At 43.2% G+C, this 19,686-nt stretch overlaps 1 protein-coding gene across 2 annotated transcripts in view; it reads left to right on the plus strand.

The window, feature by feature from the left end:
• Window positions 1-9,676: 9,676 nt before the first annotated feature.
• GLCE (glucuronic acid epimerase) overlaps window positions 9,677-19,686 on the plus strand; it is a 103,032-nt gene continuing 93,022 nt past the window's right edge. Inside the window, exon 1 of one of the 2 annotated variants that reach the window (XM_004374699.2) lies at window positions 9,677-9,913. The gene's annotated coding sequence lies outside the window, so the exon portion shown is untranslated. The remainder of the gene's footprint in view (window positions 9,914-19,686) is intronic. The other variant, XM_023729760.1, reaches the window with a different exon arrangement.

The following is a 19,686-nucleotide window of genomic DNA, read 5'->3' on the forward strand; positions in this document are numbered from 1 at the left end:
TGGCCTAAAGGAGACTGGAGAAACCCCGAGAGTATGGCCCCCAGACACCCTTTTAGCTGAGTGGTGAAGTCACTTCCGAGGTTCACCTTTCAGCCTGGTAGAGAACAGCCCCATAAAACCAAATGGGACTAATGAGGCACAGCAGTCCAGGGACAAGGCTGACTAAGGATAGCGTTGATGTGTTGTGAGGTTGTTAACCATTGTCATAGGGCAACATGTGTACTAACTGTTTAATGAGAAACTATTTTGTTCTGTAAACCTTCATCTAAAGTGGGAATAGCAGCACAATTGGAAGAGCGTAGTCGATGTCACTGAACTGTGCATGTAGAAATTTTTGAAATGGTGTATCTTTGGCTATGTATATTTTCACCAAAAAAAAAAAGGTCGAGAAGGGAGAGGGTTGACATGTCGTGGGGTTGTTAACCAATGTCATAAAACAATATGTGTACTACTGTTTCATGAGAATCTATTTGTTCTGTAAACCTTCACCTGAAGTACAATAAAAATAAATAAATAAAATTATGGTTATAAAGAAAAAAAAAAAAACTGATTAGCTCTGCCCTGTAGAGAGGTCACCTACTGTTGATGTCGTCTCTTCTCAGGCCCTCATTGTCTCATGCCTGGACTTTCCTCACGTCAATCCAGCCTGTGAGATCCTGCTGGCTTAATCTTCCCCTAACGCCCTGGTGGCGCAATAGTTAAGTGCTCGGCTGCTAACTGAAAGACTGGTGGTTCAAACCTACCAGCCACTCTGCAGGAGGTAGATGTGGCAGTCTGCTTCCGTAAGGATTTACAGCCTTGGAAACCCTATGGGGCAGTTCTACTCTGTCCTATAGGGCTACTAGGAGTCAGAATTCCACTCAGTGGCAATGGGTTTGGAATACTGGTTTGACCAGGTCACTCTTCTGCTTAAAACCCTCTGATAGACTGGAGTTAGCTATAGAGTAAAGTTAAGACGCCACTTGTTCTTCAAGTCTTTCTGTAATCTGACCCTGACCTATGTTTCTGTATCCAGTTTTATTCCAAGGTGAATTGTTTATTCCACCAAACTTCTTTACTCACTGACTCTAGACTTTTAAATGCATTATTTACTCTATCTGGAAGGTCCCCCCATTACTATCCTTCTGCTTATCAAACTTCTATCCATCCTCGGAGTCCAGCTCATAACCCACTTTCTCTGTACAAGAGTCCTTGGCCACTTGTATTAAGTCTTTCACTTGTAAGTAATGAGGTTTATCTCAAATCAGTTTAAGTAAAAAAAGAGCATATCTTGACTCATAATTGGTAAGTCCTGGGATAGACTTCAGGTAAGATATCATCAGTCAGTGTTCTCTCTCTCTTTTATTTCTGCTTTCCACTTAGTTGATTTCTTTCTGGGTCAGGTTTACCAGGAAGTGGGTGTCAATAAGGTTCATATGGGAGCCCTGAAAACTCAAGGCTCACATCCTATCAGCTTAGCAACCTCAGAGAAAACTAACTTCTCTTTTTCCAAAGTTTCAAGGAAAGTCCCAGAGGAGGCTCTCATTGACCCAGCTTGGGTCACCTGCCCATACTGAACTCGTTGTTATCACTAGGAAACATGGTGCTCTGATTGACTTAGTCTGAGTCCTGTGTTCATTTCCGGAACCTCTGAGTGGGATCAGCCTCACAGAACTGTATGAACTGAGAGAAGGGATTAAGTGGCTCCCCAAAGGAAAACTGAGATACCAGAAGAAGAGGGAATGGGTGCTTGCAGACAGAAACAAGGTACATCCATGTACCACTCTAAATGGAAGTGGTCACTCTTGGCCCTGACTTTCTGTTGCTCTTTTTAATTTTAAATTTTATTTATTTTGTTGTTGTTGAGAATACACACAGCAAAACACACACCAATTCAAAAGTTTCTACATGTACCATTTAGTGACATTGATTACATTCTTCTAATTGTGCAGCCATTCTCACCCTCCTTTTCAGAGTTGTTCCTCCCCCATTAACATAAATCCACTGCCCCCTAAGGCTCCTATCTAATCTTTCAAGTTGCTATTATCAATTTGATCCCATACAGATAGTTCTTAAAAGAGCATAATGGGTCCCAGACAGAGCAGGAGAAAAATATGAACAAAAAAATCAAATTCACAAAAAAGACCAGGCTTACTGGTCTGACAGAGACTGGAGGAACCCCTGAGACTATGGCTGTAAGACACCCTTCTGACCTGGAACTGAAGCCGTTCCTGGTGACCACCTTCCAGCCAAACAATAGACAAGCCCATAAAATAAACAATAACACCTGAGAGGAACACGCTCTTTAGAACAATTACGTGAGATCCAAAGGGCAGTATTTTCCCGAAAGCAAAGATGAGAAGGCTGGAAGGGGTAGAAAATCAGGGTGGAAATGGAGAGAGAGCTGACACATTGTGGGGAATGAAACCAAGACCACGAAACTACTTTATGTACAAGCTATCAAATGTGAATCTAATTTGCTCTGTGAACTTTCATCTAATGCGCAATAGAAAAAAAAAAGCATAATGCTCAGTGCAGACGTGTTTTATTAGTTAAGCTAAACTGTTGTTTGGTTTTAAAGGACTTCAGAGGATATTTTTGGTTTAAGATTTAAAGATTATCTCAGGGCAATAGTTTCAGGAGTTTATCCAATTTTCATAGCTCCAGGAAGTCTGAAGTCCATGAGAATTTGAAATTCTGTTCTGCATTTTTCCCCTTTTGATCAGGACTCTTCTATAGAATCTTTGATGAAAATGTTCAGTAATGGTAGCCGGACACCATCCAGTTCTTCTGGTTGCATGACGAAAGAAGCAGTTGTTCATGGAGGCAATTAGCCACGCATTCCTCCTTCTATTCCTGACTCTCCTTCTTCGTCTGTTGTTCCAGGTGAATAGAGAACAAATGTTGTGCCTTGGTTGGCCACTTGAAAGCTTTTGAGACCCCCAAGCACTACACAACAAACTTGGAGGTAGTTCTGCTACTTTTTTTGTCTATACTACCCTTTTATCACTTGCTGTTAGTGGCCTGTTTCCCCATGGTCATTAGATGGCTGCCATAGCCTCAAACACCACATCTTCACACCACCATTCCAAGCAGAAGGAAGAAGGGTACTGGTGGAAAGGGGATTTTCCCAAAGAAAGTGGCCCTAGAAGTTACCCAGAAAACTTGAATAACCCAAAGAAGAGGCAGGTAAGAGTAAATATATGGCAAATTGAATGGAATATCTGTGATTGAGTTAGTTCAAATAAGATTCATTCCTGGGACTGGGCACATTGCTGGACAAAATCAGGGTTCTGTTAGCAAGGAAGGAGTGGAGTCTGGCTGTTGGCTAGGTAACCAAGAGTGACCACCCTGGATGCTTTTTCATCAACCCATCTGCTAGAGATTGAAAACTTACTACATGCAAGGCACTGTATATTTATGATTTTCATCTAGTCTCTAAGGCTTTTTTACAGTAGGAATTAGGAGCTTACTCTTTGTATTCTTCACAATGCCTTATATTTAGTAGCCATCCAATAAGTATTTGTTGTTGTTTTTTTTTTTTTTATAATTTGATAGTGAGAGACTGAGAGAATGGTGTTAAACTCAGAGTTGCCCTGGGGTCTTGCGGCTCAAAGACTTCATTTTTGCCCTCACTGCTAAGGGAAATGAAAGATCAAAGTATCTGCGTTAGGAATGGTCATTTGAATCAGGGAGATATAAATGTATCTCAGATGTATTTTCTTAGCTGTAAGCTATCTCCTGGTCAAGTTGTAAATTATTTGACTCTTTTGTATGTATGGCCCATCTACATGGGCCATATGTAGAACGAATTTCAACAGGCAATGTATGTAATTCAGCTAACTGGTCTCCTCTTTTACGTGGCCCTTCTTCACTTTTAATTTAATAGGGAATTCCTCCTCCACTAAATCTGAATTCACAATGTTAAGAAATATAGTGTCACATTCAGAAAAAAAAATTCAATCTTCTTGCTGTCAAACACACTGCTCTAATATGGGCACATAAAAGTGTCAGGATGTCAGTTTTATTTTGACAGGACTCCTATAGATGAAATTTCCAACTCTTATGCTTAATCTGGATGGATAAGAGGATGTTTGATTTTTTTTTTCTCTATTTTCAGGGAAACACATACTTTCCTGCAAGAATGGATGAAAGTAGTAAGTTTGTGAAGCACTCTAAGCTTATGGGAGGGAAAGGCTTCCCTACTGTTCAAGAGCTACTAGTAACTGCCTCCAAATGGTTCCACGGTTGTTATCGACAATTGCTGTGATGATGTTAACAGTCGAAGGCACTGGAATCTTTGTTCCCACCAAGTTCACACCCCTTCCACTTTCTTTAGGGGCATCACCACTTAAATTTTAGAGGTAGCAAGTTATGACTACAATTCACTGTGTGTGGCTCTGTAGACAATGTTAGTGTCTGCTCATCCGTAAGTTATGAGTGTTTAGATGTTTGTCCAGGAGTGGGGCCATGAACTGAACTACTCTTAACACTCTTTTATTAGCCATCTATTACTGTATATCGCGTGGTCTCAGAATAAAGTAGCTTAAAACAAGAGACGGGTATTGTCTTACACAGTTTCTGTGGGCAGGATCCAGGAGAGGCTTAGCTGGGTGGTTCTGGCTCAGGATCTCTCATGAGCTTGCAGTCAAGAAGTTGGTGTGGGGCTGTAGCCATCTGAAGGCTTGACTGGGGCTGGACTGGGGCTTCCAAGATGGTTCACTCTCTTAGCTGTTGGTATTTCTTACCACATGGGCCTGTGCTTGAATGTCTTTATGGCATGGTAGTTGGTTTCCACCACAGTGAGTGATCAAAGAGAGAGTCAAAGGAAGAAGCTGTAATACCTCTTATACACAAACTGTCACCTCTACCATATTCTGTTTTTAAAAAGTGAGTCACTAAGTTCTGCCCACATCCTAGGGAAGGGGAATTAAGTTCCACCTATTGAAGGGAAGAAGGAGCCCTGGTGGCGCAGTGGTTAAAGTGATCAACTGCTAACCGAAAGGCTGATGGTTTGAAACCACCAGTGGCTCCACGGGAGAAAGGTGTGTCAGCCTGCTTCTGTAGAGAATTTACAGCCTTGGAAGCTCCTTGGTGTAGCTATGAGTCAAAATGGACTCGACAGCAGTGGGTTTGCTTGGGTTTGATATTGAAGGGAAGAGTATCAAAGAATTTGTAGTCATATTTTAAAACCACAACAGCTCTCTTGATTTGTCCCTTTTGTGATTGGGTAGCTGCAAAAAGGAGTCCTTGGGTGGTACAAATAGTTAATGCACTCAGCCACTAACTGAAAGGTTGGAGGTTCCAGTCTACCCAGAGGTACCTCAGAAGAAAGGCCTGGTAATCTACTTCTAAAAAATCAGCCACAGAAAACCCCATGGAGCACAGTTCTACTCTGACACCCATGGGATCACCACGAGTCAGAATCAACTTGGTGGCAATTGGTTTCATCTGCAAAAAACAAAGTTAGGGCTCTAGTCTTGTCAGCAAGTAGACAAATGAATTGCACCCTCCCCCAAATCTTGGGGCAATTCACGTAGAATTTCAGCCTTCCACCCTAAACAAATGGGTGCTCCCATGGACCCTAAGAGGATGGAGGAGAAGTTGGGTCTGAGAAAGCCAGCTTTCCTCTTTCAGCTTTTCACACAATACTTTCTTCTGTGACCCTCATGAATATGCAGACCCCAGGAGGTAGCTTTTCCCAGGGTGTGCTCAGAGAGTAGGACACCAGCAAGGATGGGTTCTGAACAGGAACAAAAGTGTTCGGTTGCACTGACCTAGATTATTAGGTCAGAACATAGGCAACAGATGGTAAGACCTGAGTAAGAAATTAGCTGGTTCTGTTCTGCTGCTGGTTGGCAAAGACCAGTCACAGATGGTGAGACTGAAGTTAGGAGTAGACTCAGTTTTGGGATCAAGCAAGTGCCAGAGCCTGATACTGAAACCATCTGTGGCACCACTGAAGGATGTGCAGGATCCAGGGGCAGGATTCTAGGCTTGGGTCTCTAAAACAGAGATCATGGTGGTGCTGGCTCCTTGGTGGCTCTTACCATATGACATGAGGAAGGGAGCACTTGGTACCAGATGGAGCGGTTGCGAGAACAGAGCGTGACTGTCAGGCCACAGAGTGAAGCATCGTGCCATGAAGACAGATGGTGAGAGGGATGCCCCCCACCATCTGCGGTGGCTTACTGCCTGCCTTGCAGTACTCATCCTGCCTGTGTGCCCTTCATATGCAGCCTCTTCAAGAGTTTCTACTTCCCAAGTATCTTATTTAGAAGTCAAATGTAAGTGTTCCAACCTGTATTCCCGGCTGAGAGCTCTTCATAGCTTTTCTATTTTCTCACATTTAGAGACACCCAGGTTTTTGATACACCAATAAGAGAATCATACCAAAAACAAAAAACAAACCCATTGCCGTCTACTCGATTCCGACTCATAGCAACCCTGTAGGACAAAGTAGAACTGCCCCATATGGTTTCCAAGCAGCGGCTGGTGGATTCGAACTCCAACCTTTGGGTTAGCAGCTGAGCTCTTAACCACTGTGCCACCAGGGCTCCAAGAGAATCATAGAACAGTATGATGCGTGTTTTGGGGTATTAGAGAAGATGCCACATAAGAATAGAGTCGGGAATAGAGTTTGCTTTCCGGTACATTCCAGCCATTAAGATACTAATGCAAAGACTGAGTTCAGTACAACTAGATGGTGCCTGGTTACCACCACTGACTGCTCTGACAGGGTTCACAACAGAGAGTCACAGTCAAAGCTGGAGAAAACCGTAGAATAAAATTCCAACTCACAAAAAAAGACCAGACTTACTGGCCTGACAGAGACTGGAGAAACCCCGAGAGCACGGCTGCCGGACATCCTTTCAGCTCAGTAATGAAGTCACTCCCAAGGTTCACTCTTCAGCCAAAGATTAGACAGCCCCATAAAACAAAATGAGACTAATGGGGCACAACAGCCCAGGGACAAGGACTAGAAGGCAGGAGGGACAAGAAAGCTGGTAATAGGGAACTCAGGGTCAAGAAGGGAGAGTGTTGACATGTCGTGGGGTTGTTAACCAATGTCATAAAACAATATGTGTACAATATGTGTACTAACTGTTTAATAAGAAACTATTTGTTCTGTAAACCTTCATCTAAAGTACTATTAAAAAAAAAAAAAACAGAGGTTAAAAAATAAAAAAAAAGATACCAATGCAAGAGCAGAGGGCACGCGAAACAGAAACACACGGATTGCCCATACATGTCATTGCCCTACTAAAGAAATTCAGTGGCTCTGCTGGTACCACCTTTAGGCGTAGGCAGGAAGGGCCTGTGATTAAAGGGCGCCACTCTGGCCCTTGCCCACCACACCCCTACATATTGAGCAGGAATCGATTAAGCCAAAGGAATATGCCCATTTGAGCAGACTTTACCCCTTCAGACCTCGCTTCAGGTACTCAGGAGCCAGAATTCTGTCCCCAGTTGGCCCTGAGCCCATTTCCAGGACCTGTGTTGGCCTGTCCTCTGGATCCTGAGATATGCACCCCTGGGCCCGAGGAGCAGCCAAGTGGGGATTGTTTATGGGGGGAAAGGTGGGATTGGAGCTTGGACATGTGGGCTGGAGTGTCCATGGAATGTGAGGTACCTTGCAGTGTGGGGCTGAACTGACTGTTGAGAAGTGAGGGAGAAGGGCAGGCTCTTGTTTCGACAGGAAACTCTGAGAAGTCCTGGAATTCTAAATTTAAACCTGGTCTTCCAAGCTGTTGTGAAAGTTCATTTGTCAAGGTAAAAGGATATGATTTTTTTATTTCACACTTTGTTAGCTTGCTTTATACCTTTTACATATTTAGACACTGGATTTGTGAGCTTCCATGTATATGTAGCCTTTTCCTGGGCCCTAGACATATAAAGGTTGGTCTTGGCCTTCCATCTGATACAGAAGCAAGTTGAATCGGCTTGGTCTGGTCTTCAAGTCCTTTTATTATATGGCTCCTCTCTAATCTTACTTCCCAGTACTCTTTTGCAGGAATCTTCCATGTGCCAAGCTGGTCAACCCATAGCCAGGCTCAGCCCAAATCTTTCCGCTGTGCTCGGGCTCATATTACCTCCCCTACCCACTCCCCCAAAGGCCTCAGCTTCTGCCCTGCACTTACACGGGTCCAACCTACTGTCTTAAGACCCAGCTCAAATCTCAGTCATGTCTTTTCCCTTTGGACTCCTCTAAAAGCTTTTGTCTGAGCCGCTTATTGGCACTCAAAGTATGCAACTGTGTGTGGCCATTTTTCTTATTCTGCACAAGTGGCTATAAGATAAGCAGACATCAATATGCAACAGTTTTCAAACCAGGAAAGAGACCAGAAACAAACAAGAAATCTATACAGTAGGAAGAGAATCAGGAGAATGTAGGGCAGGTACCAAAGGAGAGATGATCAGTATTGTTAAAAGGCTGCAGAGAGGTTGATGGGAAAGATGCTCAAAAATAGAATCTTTGTCCATTAGGAAAAAGGTCTTTTGTGACTGTTGAGAGAACAGTGGATTGTGTGGGCGAAAGCAACATTGTAGTGGAAAAATGAGAGATGAGAAAGTGGAGACAGTAAATATACTTTAATGTTTCTCTCAAGAAGTTTGATTTTGAGAAGAAAGGACATAGGACAGCTTGAGGGGGTAGAAGAAGGTAGCGTGGTATTGTTCTATTCAGAGGATGGGAGAGAATGAGCATGTTTGTGAGAGAAAGGAGTTAGGTTAGGAGAAATTGATAATGGGGAAAGAAGGGATAGTTAATTAAACAAAATCTGGGAATGGGTGGGTTCCAGCGCACAAGTGGAAGGTTAACCTTCATGGTGATAAAGAGTACTTCTTGCTATATGGTTAAGGGAGTGAGGAAGGCAAGATGAATGCAACTGGACTTAACCGAGAAGAGATTGGCTGTCAGTATAGAAGAAAGGCCAGGAGTGCTCATATTTTCTGGGGTGGGTCCAGATTTCATATATTTGAATATCACATTTCCCATTCACTCCTTTTACATTTATTCGGTGCTCTACGTGTGCCAGACGCTAGTAGGCACCAGGATCTACAGAGATAGGACTTTTCACGTAATTTTGTAATTTGTTATGTTGGTGATTCAAGTGAGATTTACTTTTTATCCTTCTGGAAGGCTTAATAAGCAGAAATAAATGTATGAATCAGAAAAGAGTTCTTTGTCAGACTCGATGTCCCGAGTTGGGGTTTGGGAAACATGGGCATCTTAACAATAGCGCCCTGTGTTTGAGGTGGAGAGGATGCAGAGAGGTGGGGGGAAGGAGGGCCTACATCAAACCGAGATTTAGACCCAGTCAACCCCAGGCGGATGCGCCTTCAACCGGGAGGACGGGAACCCCTTGCGTCACTTTAGGCCACGGTGTAACCAAAGGTAACAGCGCCTCAGCCTAACACCCCTGTGAAGACCAGCCTCCTTCCCAGACCAAGTGTATCTACGGCGGCTGAGCAAGACCAGAAACAGGCCAAGCCACGTTAACCAAGTTACCTTCCCGCGAAAGCCTACTACTACCTTTACCCTAAGTTTTTTGATGAGAGGCGGGGGCAGTGGGGAAGCAGTGGGCGGGGCGAATCACCTTTCCTTTTTTACAATTGGTCATAATGTGCGCCGAGTCCCGCCTCTTGCGCCCCCGCCGACGGGCTCTCAGGGCCGTCACTCGAGGAGCCGCCGGTCCCGCCCCTTGCTGTGGCTACGCCCCTCGCTGTGGCTGGGATCTCGCGGGAAGAGGAGCGGGTACGGCTGTGGCTCGGTCTCCCGGCTGCGCGCGGAGCGGGAGGGCTCGCCACACACAAGCGCTTCTTCGCGGAGAGGTTGGAGCTGCGGCAGCCGCAGGCCTGGGCCGTCCCTTCTCTGTTGCCTCCTTCTCTTCCTCAGGGCTTCCCGGACCGCTCGCCCTCCAACGCTACCCAGGTAAGGGAGCCCGGAGCGCCTCTCCGCTGAGGTGCGGTATGGAGCAGGGACACCGAGCAGCCGGGGCAGGCGGGCACCTGATGGGGGCGGCTCCGGGGGCGGCTTGGCGCTCCTGGTGGGCGCGACGTTTGGTGGGGTTCGGGAGTGCGAGGGGCGAGGAGGCGGTCTGGTGGGGTCTGGGGGCGGGCACCGGAGGGCGGTGTAGAGGTTTCCAGGACTCTGGGGTGAGGGGATGGTTTATTGGGGTATTGGGGATCTTCCAGCTTGGGGGTGGGTGGGTGGCGGCTTCGAGGGTCCTAGGGCTTCAGGATCGAGGGAGATTTATCAGTGCCCTGAGGTTCCTCGAGGTGGTGTCGTGGGGTTCCAGGACGAGGGGTCCTCTTATAGGGGTCTCGGGGCTCTTTAGAGACAGAGGACGCAGTTTAGCAAGGTCCCGGGTCTCTGAGGGGGCAGATCGTTGGGATCTCGGGGGTCCTTTGAGCGGAGGTGAGCGTCTGTTTCGCTTTCCTGGGATAAAGAAGCAGCAGCTTATTAGGGTTCCGGAAAGAGCGGTCTGTTTATCGGGATCTCCAGGCGAGAAGGCGATGTATCTGCGTTCTACAGGGGCCGGGGCCGCCTTGGCGGGTTTGTTTGGGGGCGGAAGGGTGCACGGCGGAGACCGCCTGTACTGGGGTTTCTGCTTTGCCCAGTGGGGGGCGGTAACTTGGCGTGGTCTCCAGTCTTCGGGAGCAACTGGGCGAGTTAGCGGATCCCTGGGTGGTCTAGGGGAGAGGGCGCGGCTCAGCGAGCGCCGGGTCTGCGGAGGGCGGGAGGAGGTTTTAGTGGTGTTATGAGCTGGCTCGGTAGACAGTCTGTTGCTGGTCAGGAACCTGAAACCTTTTTGGTCAGGTCTCTGCTCTGTTTATTTTCCCTAGATAGGATTTACTCATTGCTTAGAGAATTGATCCCGTGTTGTTGCCTAGTTGGAGAAAGAGTGGGTTTGTTCTGCAGTTTTCTTTTCTCTGCCCCGGGATCCCTGTGGAGGCGTGATCTCGCTGGCGCTCTAGGAAGCTAGAAAGCGGCAGTACCTTAGACAGGCAAGAGGTAGTCAGTAGGAGGCTAGCGTCTGTAGGCTGAGCGTGGACACCGCTCCTGAGCGTCTTGCAGCCAGAGAGGGTGGGGAAGGCTGTGTGGTTTGACTTCCCTTCCTAGGTGGTCTGCCTTGCTGATCCTGCATTATTATATCTGCCCTGAAGTCCTGCTTGAGTGTTAGGCAGAGTCAAGTAGTGCTGGGAAGTGTGCCCTGGCTTCTCTCAGTCCTTTGAAAAGCATTTGTGGAGCGGGATAGCTTCAAGTTCAGGTTCCAAATAACGTACTTGAATTTGAAGTTCCAAAGCTGGAGCTCTGCAAAAGTGTAGTTGGAGACCTGTAAGGATGGCTAATTGAGCTCCTTTAGAGAATTCTGCCTAGGAGCTTCATTGTGAAAGTGCACTTATTCTTGGCTCCTACAGAGTTCTTGATAACTAACCTGGACTTTTGTGGAATCCAAATAAAATGACCTGTATATATGTGTATGTGGTTCAACAACAACAACAAAAAAGTATCGGTCAGAAAGTCTCTGCAGTTGCCTGATAATTCTAGCTCAACACTCGTATCACAGAAGTCTGTAAATAAGTCTAATATGGCAAGCAGTGGGGTGCAATTCTGTAAATCTGTAATTTTGGGTAAACAGACAAATTTGATATGCCAAAGCAAAGAATTTTGCCCGCTTTGGTCTTTTTCTTGGAGTCCTGGTGGCGCATTGGTTAAGAGATCGGCTGCTAATCAGGAAGTCCGCAGTTCGAATCCACCAGCCCTCCTTGGAAACCCTATGGGGCAGTTCTGCTCTGTCCTTTAGAATGCTATGAGTCAGAATCGACTGGACCGCAACGGTTTTTTTTGTTTATATGCATCTAAAATAACGGCTCCAAAACACCCTTATGTTCAGATTTCTATGAGTCAAGATGGACTTGAAGGCAGTGGATTTGGATTTTTTTTTTTTTTTTTTTTTAATGGCATTTCTTGTTAACTTAGAATCAAAAATATTAAGGATAATGAACTTAATCCTTGAATTTTACAATAATTTTTTTTTTTTTTTAAAACAAGGGAATCCTACATAGCAATGTTGAATTTTTCGAGGAGCTTAAATTCAACTCTCTCATTTTTTGGTGTGGGGGGGGTTATCAGTCAAATCAAAATGGCTGGTCAGCATTTATAGTTACCAGAATTGATCAGTTGAGCAGATATTTGGTTGCAACTACAGCCAAAAAAAACCCTAAGCAGACCTTTTTTTTTTTCCTTTCTCACTACATTTAAGAGAGGACAAATGATAAATTAAGCAAATTTCAGTAACTTTTTTTAAAAAACAGCTTTCATAATTTTGTAAGTAAGCATAGATTGATCAATCAGCAATATTTAATTATCTGCTAGGTGTCACAGCACTGGTGGTACAGTGATTCCAGTCCTCATGTAACCTACATCAAGAAGGGAGAAAGACAACAAATAAATACATAAAATAATTGTAGAACTGCCCCATAGGGTTTCCAAGGAGCACCTGGTGGATTTGAACTACCGACCTTTTGATTAGCAGCCTGAGCTCTTAACCACTACGCCACCAGGGTTTACAAGTGTAAATTAGAGAAGTCCAAAAATTAAAACATTTTGGTCATTATGCAAACTTGTGAAATACACAGTATTTACAAGTTTTTTGTCAGTGTTGCCATTTCTGCTTGTGTGTACTAGTGAAGGCAAAAAGGCATTTCAGGTATCCAAAAATTATGGGGGTGGGGCGAGATGGGGAGCATGACAAAATAAGAAAAAGACTTAAACCTAAGTAAAATGTTAAAAGATACTTAGATGTTGGATATTTAATTATATAAATTTCTTCTTTCAGATTTAATTGCTTCCTGAGTTTGAAAAAGGGAGTTTTTAGACATCCTAGAAAAGAATAAGAAGCTCTGGTGGCACATTGGTTAAGTGCCCGGCTGTGAACCTGAACTCGTTTAGCCACTCTGTAGGAGAAAGACCTGGTGATCTGCTTTCATGAAGATTACAGCCAAAAACCTTACGGGGCAGTTCTTCTCTGTCACGTGGGGTCACTATGAATTGACTCGAGGGCACCCAACAACAACAGAAGAATGGGGTGTGTTTTTGTGAGAGAGTAGAAGGTATTCTTATTGTGGCACAGACTTCAGGGAGATTTGTTTTTGTCAAACATACGCAGCTCTTGTGAGGCATGTAAAATATAAAGATTTTGGTTCTTTACTTTCACTATTACACTGCAGAAAATGACAGTACCACAGTGTCCTTTGGCTTATTCAGAATTCTGGAATCATAAATGTGATATGCAAGTTCTAGAAAGGAAGTCGTAAGACATGAGCTCTAATCTTCACTGTGCTACTGACCATGTGACTGCAGGTATTCCCTTAGTTTCTCAGAACCTTGGTTTCCATATGTATAATATTAGAGCAAGAGAAAAAACAATCAAAAAATCCATTTGCTGTTGTATTAAGTCCGACTCATGGCATCCCCTGTGTTGCAGAATATAACTGCCTCCATACGGTTTTCAAGTCTGTGACCTTTCAGAAGCAGATTGCTGGGTCTTTCTTCCAAGGCGCCGCTGGGTGGGTTCAAAATGCTAACCTTTCTAGAGTAGTCAGTGTTTAACCATGTGCACCACCCGGGGGCTCCTAGAGAAGCCCCTGTCAATAAACAATTGAGTTCCAATTTCAAAGATTCTATTGCACTGGTTTTTATGTAGCAGATCTGCAGTACTATATTTACTGAAAAGAATAGATGCCATAACAGTAGCCAGTTCTCAGGCTACAACTAAACCAAAATCAAACCAGACCTGTTGCCGTCGAGTTGATCTGACTCATAGTGACTCTATAGGACAGGTAGAACTGCCTCGTAGGGTTTCCAAGGAGCAGCTGGTGGATTTGAACTGCAGCCTTTTGGTTAGCAGCTGATCTCTTAACCACTGTGCCACCAGGGCTCCAGGCTACAACTAGCTACATAAAATTTCTGTGTATCACACCTATTTTTAGAAGCCTCTTCCTTTTAAAATGTATGAGAAATAGTTAATTCTAGAATATACATTCATTAAAGTAAATGATTTCCTTTTGATAATCTAGCTTTATCTGTTAAAGCATTATTTTTATTTTTTTTGTTCAAGGTTCTGTAACAGGGTGTCTATATGATAATGTAATGTTCTCATTTAACTCTGGTTGTAGACTGGGATCTCTAGTGTCTGCCTCCAGACTGGTCCCCTTTACTCCATCCTTCATACTGCTGCCAAGGTGTTCTTTCTAAAATGCAACTCTATTCATTCTTTTTCAAAACTCATCCTTCTCCTTTACTCACAGTGTTGTTGGTAGTTGCAACCACTGAGTTGATTTCTGACTCATAGCGACCCCATGTGTGCAGAGTAGAACCTGCTCCATGGTATTTAGTCCTAGCTCTTTATCATTACAAGGCTCTTCTGGCTTATCTCCTGCATTTATTTCCCTTACCATAAATCCCAGGCTCCAGTTGTACTAATAGGAGCAGTTTACTGAATGAGCCATACTGTTTCCTGACTCAGAGCCTCTACATATATTCCCTCTCTGCTTAGAATGCCTTTCCTCCCCTTGTCTTGCTGATTAACTAATGGCATTTCAAGATACAACTCAAGCGCTACCTGCTGTTTAAGTCTTCTCTGTCCCATAGTCCTCCCTCTTCCCAACCCTCTGGGTTAACCACTCTGTATCTTGTTCATTCGTTCTCTTCTGTGCAATAGTGTACTATAATCATTTATGTCTTTTTCTGTCTGCCTACACTCAAAGGCAAGTTTTATATCTGTCTTATTTTTTTGAATCCCTATTGCTTACTTACACATAGTTGGCTCTCATTACATGTTTGAACCTTAATGCTTTCATAATGTCTGGGATGAGCTAAACCCAAATCTCAGTATTGTCATATTTTCCTAAAATTCTGGGCTTTCTCAATTATTTCCTTGCCTTTCTGTCCACAAGCTGATATTAGAACTGTAGTCCTTCTTTTCATATTTAAGAAGTGAGACTCCCAGCGCTATAGGAGTTAAATGGTTAAGTGATACAGCTGCTGACCAAAAGGTCAGCTGTTCAAATCCACCGGCTGCTCCTTGGAAACCCTGTGGGCAGTTCTACTCTGTCATCTAGGGTTGCTGTGGGTCAGAATTGATGCAAAGGCAATGGGTTTGGTTTTTGGTTTTCTATTAAATTTACAGAAAAGTCTTGTAGAAGTTTGAGGCAGTCACTAATCCCTATATCTAAAATTGCTAGGAGAGATATGAACTAGTTTGGATATTTTATATCTGGTACATCAGCGTTGATTTGGTAGATATTTCACCCTGGTGCTTCCTCTATGGGAAACAATTGTTGCCAATATATGCAGGTTTTTATCTTGGCTTAATAATCGTTTTACATACATTGCCTTTAATTTTCAGAACAAATCCTGAAGTTTATGGTATTTCTTTTATATGAGGAAACAGGCTCAAGGATATAGAACTTGCTCAGGGTCATATATCTAGTAAGAAGCAAACTATTACTAGATCTAGGTCTGACTCCAGAGTCTGTGTTTTTTCATTATACTACGTTGCTGTCTGACTGTGATTGCTTCTTCAGTGTGTTTAAAATAATTAAGACATTTTATTTATTTTATAAACTGAAGAATTAGGTTGCAAAGTTTTATCCATTCAGTTTTTCCAAAAAAACTAAAATAAGAGAATTTGAGCTCGATTGGACTTTAAACCTGTTGCCATTGAGTCGATTCCAACTCATAGTGACCCTAAAGTAGTACTAGGTCAGAGTAGAACTGCCCCATGGGGTTTCCAAGGCTGTAATCTTTATGGAGGATCCCACCAGCCGCTCTGCGGGAGAAAGATATGGCAGTCTTCTGTAAAGATTTACAGCCTTGGAAACCCTATGGGGCAATTCTACTCTGACCTATAGGGTTGCTATGAGTTGGAATCGACTTGGCGGCAATGGGTTTGGCTTTTGGGTTTTTAATCTTTACAGAAGCAGATTGCCACATCTTTCTCCTGCATAGCAGCTGGTAGGTTTGAACCACCAACCTTTCGGTTAGCAACCAAGCACTTAACCAGTATGCCACCAGGGCTCCTTAATTCGACTTTATTGTTGTTGGGTGCCGTTGAGTAGATTCTGACTCACAGCAACCCCATGTGACAGAGTAGAATTGCCCCATAGGGTTTCCAAGGCTGTAATCTTTCGGGAGCAGATCGCCAGGTCTTTCTTCTGCAGAGCTACTGGGTGGGTTCGAACCGACAGCCTTTTCGTTAGCAGCCTAGCCCATAACCATTGTGCCACGAGGGCTGCTTTGAACTTTAGAGACCATTTAATCCAACTCTCTCATTACGTATGAGGATACAAAGAGTGGTTGAATTGCTTGTCCAAGATCACATAGCTAGTTGGTGTATAAGATTTTCTTTGTTAAGCTAGTTGTGAATATTGGTGATGTAAAACCGGTATTTGAAAGGAATACCAGATGCTTGATTTTCCCCCCAAGAAGAAAATGCCTAGAGTGGCTTTTAGGAAAGTAATGTTGAGGATCTGAGAGTCTTAAGGACGTGGCTCAGAGAAAATCCCGACTTTGGATCATGACACATGGAGACGCCTCAGTGACTTTACTCCTGTGGTTCCCTGGTCTTAGTTTCTTTCCTTCCTCGTTTTCTTTAAAAAAAAAAAAAAAAAAAAATCTTTCCACTGTTTCCTGATCTTATGCCAGCTAAAGTTGTTATTAACATCAGCCTTCTCAGTGACCATTTATGTGCCAACCATGGGCCAGTGGGGATATAAAGAAGTATAAAATCTAGTCACTGCCCTGAAGTGGCTTGTTCTGTTTCCGAGTGGGAAACAGTATATACAGTGAAACCTGTGAGAACTGGAACTCAACAGGACTGCCCTGTTTTTGTGGGTATTTCAAGTTTCCCACCTTTGACAGGGTGCAATCTTAACATTTTTGTAATGCTTGTTTAAGTGGAAAATATTTAAGTTTTCCTTCTCTGATGAATTTCCACCTTACACAGGTTCCGGCTTTCGCAGGTTTTACTGTATTTAATTGTAGGGTAGTATATAAAGATGCAGAGCCCTGGTGGCACAGTGGTTAAGAGCTCAGTTGCTAATCAAAAGGTCGACAGTTTGAATCCACCAGCTGCTCCTTAGAAACCCTGTGGGGCAGTTCTGCTCTGTCCTGTACGGTTGCTATGAGTCGGAATCGACTCGATGGCAATGAGTTTGGCTTGATTTTGGTTTATATAAAGATGCCATGAGTGATACAGCTCTAGGAGCTCTGATTAGATTAAGTGTGGACTAGGCTAGTGGTTACACAAGGTTTCTACGTAGAAGAGGTTTGACTTTTTTAATTCTTTTCTCTTTTTTGGAGGTTGTGATTTTTTTTTAAATTGTGATAAGTATATTAACAAAACATTTGCCATTTCTTATGCGTACAATTCAGTGACATTAATTACATTCATCATGTGCAACCGTCACCGCTATCTGTGTGCAGATTTTTCCATCACCTTTAATAGAAGCTCAGCGCTCCCTAAGCAATCACTCCCTCCTTCCCTCTTCCTCCTTCCCTTGGTAACCACTAATAAACTTTGGTCTTTATGCATTTGCCCATTTTAGATGCTTCATATAAGTGGGATCATACAATATTTGTCCGTTTGTGTTTGACTTGTTTCACTTAGCATAATGTTTTCAAGATTCATCCACATTGGAGCACATAGCATTTTTCTTCATGGCTGAATAGTATTCCATTATATGTATATAGCACATTTTGTTTATCCATTCATCTGTTGATGAACATTTAGTTTATCCACCTTTTGGCTATTGTGAATGGTGGTGCAGTGAACATCAGTGTACATTTCTCTGTGTTCCTGCTTTCAGTTCTTTTGGGTATATACCTAGGAGTGGAATTGCTGGATCATATGGTAGTTCTGTTTAACTTTTCAAGGAATCTCTAGACTGTTTCCACAGTGGTGTACCATTTTACAGGCCCACTAGCAGTGATTGAGGGTTCCAATTTCTCCACATCCTCACCAGCACCTGTTGTTTTCTTTTCTTTTTTTTTAATCATATCTGTCTTAGTAGGGGTGAACTGCAACTCGGGGTGGCCCATGTGTGTCAGTAGAACTGTGCTCCTTGGGGTTTTCAGTAGCTGATTTTTCAGAAGTAAATCACCAGGGCCTTCTTCCAAGACACCTCTGGGTGATCTCAAACCTCCAGCCTTTTAGTCAACAGCCAAGTGTATTAACCATTTGTGCCACCAGTGACTCCTAGCTGGGGGTAAAGCTTGTCTTTAATGAAGAGCTGGAGTGGTGTGGAAGGGGGAAAAGATTGGCGATCAGAAACCATTGAAATAACCTAGATATTAAATAATGAGATCTTGGATAGACTGGTAGCAGAACAGAAAGGAAGAGAGATTCTTTTGCCTTGGTGAGTTAATAAAAGAACTGAAAACTCTTTCGGGTGTTTACAGTATCTTTGGTTTGGGGAGAGGGAAAAGTTGAGGTTTATTCTAAAATTCTGATCATAGAAAACTTTGGGAAATGATGATACTCTTGATAGAAATTGGGAAGTCAGGATCTGAAGACAAATGTGAAGAATTACAAGTTTAGTCAAAAGCTTCCTCTTTCCACACAGTCTTTCTCAGCTCAGTAAATGGCAACCTCATTCTTTCACTTGCCCAGCCTAGATTTCTTGGAATCATCTTCGACTCTTCTTTCTCTCATACTCACATCTAATCTGTGGGCAAATCTTCCTGGCTCTGCCTTCAGAATATATCCAGAATCCAACTACTTTTCACAAAAGCACTGCTACACTTGGTCTAGCCACCAGCATCTCTTGCCCAGTTATTCAGAAGTCTTCCTGTTTCTTTCCCACCTATCTCCCTCCAGTCTATCTCAACCTAACACCTAGAGAGATCCTGTTCAGATCATGCTATTCCTCTATTCAGCATCTTCCAGTAGCTTCCCACTTCATGTAGAACAAAAGCTAAAGTCCTTACAATGCTTTCCAATACATTATCTTCCTTCTCCTCCTTAACTTTTGAATTTTATTTTTAGATTTCAGCTCTCACTACAGTACTGTCACTTTTCCTTCAGCCACACTGGTCTCCTCACAGTTCCACAAAGCCTTTGCATTTGCTGTTTGTTCTCCTTAAAATGTTCTTCCAGGTGTCTAATGTCTCACTGTCTCACTTCCTTCAGGTCTTAATTAAAATATCACCCTTTCTGTGAGACGTTTTTGGCCACCTTGTTTAAAATTACAACATTCCTTCCACATATACTCTGCCTTCCTATCTCTTCTCTTCCCTGCTTTGTTTCTTCTTTGTGCTTTTCACTATCCTACATACTCTATACTTTTATAGTATTTCTTTCCTGACTCTAATGTAAAGTCCATGAAGACAGAGATTTTATATTTTATTCAATGATATCGCCCCAGCACCTAGAACAGTACCTGATGCAAAGTAAGTGATCAAATATTTGTTAAATGGGTGAATAAGACAATGGAATTTTAAAACAGGAACTTGAAGATTATCTGGTCCAATCATCTGTCTCTTTTTTCTGACATAGAGGAAGAGGAACTTTCTCTTCTATGTTTCGTTTCGTTTTTTAATTTTATAGGACTTTTTAAAAACTTACCTACAAATTATAAGCTCAGTAAGTTTATATATATATGAACATGTAAGCACCAACCAGATCAAGAAATAGAATG

Source organism: Trichechus manatus, unplaced genomic scaffold, assembly GCF_000243295.1.
Source record: "Trichechus manatus latirostris isolate Lorelei unplaced genomic scaffold, TriManLat1.0 scaffold00030, whole genome shotgun sequence".
In the NCBI taxonomy this organism is placed as follows: domain Eukaryota; kingdom Metazoa; phylum Chordata; class Mammalia; order Sirenia; family Trichechidae; genus Trichechus; species Trichechus manatus.